Here is a 2,131-nt window from a genome sequence, read left to right on the forward strand (position 1 = left end):
GCTGCAGTGGCCGGGAGCGGCCACTGCACTCCAGTCTGGGCGAGAGAGTAAGACTCCAACGCAAAAAACAAAGAAAGAAAGAAAGAAAGAAAGGAAAAAAAAATCCCAGGGGTGAGGACAGACTGGAGACCGAATGAGAGAGATGCACAAATATTTCTACTGATGATATCCAAGTTTGCATTTGGAAGCTATTTTTTTCACAGATGATATTACTGTAAAATGACTGAATAAAGTAAAACCATTTACATATGAATGGTGACACTGTGTCATGAACCAGGGATTAAAATGAATAAAATCTGTGAAACTGAGGGTTCTAAACACATAAATAAAAAGGAAGGAAAAGTTGTCACTATGTTTTTTGCCTGCCTTACTAACCAGGCTTCATGGTTACGTCAACCTAGTTTTCTTCCCATTATCAGCAAAGCCTGAGGACTAATATCCTCATTTTAATTTGGAAAAGAAAAACTAAATGATCGTTTTGTATTTAATCCAACTCTGGTGAGGACGTTAAAAGTGATTTGTAGAAACTTTTTCCCAGTGGACATGGGTTTTCTCTTTCGGGGAAAACCATGATTTGGTGAGTTTACAACCAGGGAAGGTTGTGGCATCACAGGGGTGTTGAGCTCGCTCTTCCAAGGAGCACCGAACAGGCCAGAATGGTCTCAAATGACCCAAGGATGGGATATAGTAACTGATTCATAAAGTCAGTTTAAAAAACTGGGTTTAAAAATACAACACTGCTTTCAAACATAATTCTATGAGATTATGTTTTATTCATCAGAAGCTATCTGGAAAACCCACCCGAAAATTTGCAGATACAAGCGAACTTGCAAGATGACACCATTAACTGTGACCTTTCCCCCTCTCACTCAGAAAACCTTTCAATGCAGTCAGTCAAGATGGAAGCCAAGAATAGGTGCTGAACCCCTGGGGACAAAGCCTTTGCTCCTTCCGAGGCCCAGCAGCTCGGATCAAAAGGATAAACCAAGGCACAGTAATGCAAACCTGTTTTCACCACCCTGTAGTGAAATGCAGAGTAAGAATGTTAGACCAAAACAGCAAAGAAGAAAAGGAACAGGAAAGCGATGTTGAATCCTGTTGAAGAAGAAACTGGCTAATAATCAGTTACGTTTTCCCAATAGTTTAGCGGGTACAGTTTCAGACTTGCAAGATGAGAACGTTTTAAATGTACGTTAAAAATCACTACCATGATTTTAAAAATTTCACACGAAAAGTGTCTGTCTCTGAGGATGGCAATGATTAAATGAGGCAGTGCTGTGCCCGACACACAGTGAATGCTGTATAAAACATTAATATTGCAAGAATCTCATCTTCCCTCAACGGACAGTCTGGGGGGGAAAAGTATTCTTTTCAAAATTCAGAGGTCTCTGAACAACAGAGATTCGGGTTCTTTTAATACATGGCCGATGTGTGCACATGCCAGTAAAACTCTCCAAGAACGACTTGGAAATCCAGATTACTTCTGAGACAGCGTACAGGTTACTGCTTACAAAGCTTGACTCCCGGTGGTTCCAAACCAGAGTTGAACTCTGAGCCTCAGGCAGTAGGAGACTCAGAATCCCCACCCAACCTTTTCTCTTTCTCTCTTCTCACTTTTCTCCCCTTTTGTGTTTCCTTGTTCCTGGGAGCACTCAGCTGTGAGCACGGGAATCTGAACTTTGCCAAGATGCTCTGGGACAGAAAAGGAAGGAGGAATCCGCAGAAAAGGCAGCCCACCGGCCTAGAGCAGGGAGGCCCTGTCACCACTGTCCTTCTGCGAGAGGAACCTGAAGGCAGTAACAGGGTTTGCTGCCTTTGCAGCTGGCATGGCGGCTCATTAGGGAAGGGTCTGTTCAACATCTTCCTGCTGCTCCACCCTCGGGAACAAATCCTTCGAGTCATGCAGTGGTTGCTGGGAAAAGCGCTCAGAACCGAGCGAGGGGGACGGCCCCTACATCTCGGAGGCGAGGGACAGAGCAGAGAAGACAGGGCCCTTAACATACATCTGGGTTGGCAATAGAGACAAGAGATGAGATTGTGTCATGAACCAGGGATTCGAATTAGAAAAGTCTGTGAAACTGAGGGGTGTTGAGTGGGAAACTGCCAGGGGAGGGGGGCCATACCTCATCAA

This window comes from Carlito syrichta, unplaced genomic scaffold, assembly GCF_000164805.1.
Source record: "Carlito syrichta isolate Samal-C Ts95f unplaced genomic scaffold, Tarsius_syrichta-2.0.1 Scaffold288197, whole genome shotgun sequence".
In the NCBI taxonomy this organism is placed as follows: domain Eukaryota; kingdom Metazoa; phylum Chordata; class Mammalia; order Primates; family Tarsiidae; genus Carlito; species Carlito syrichta.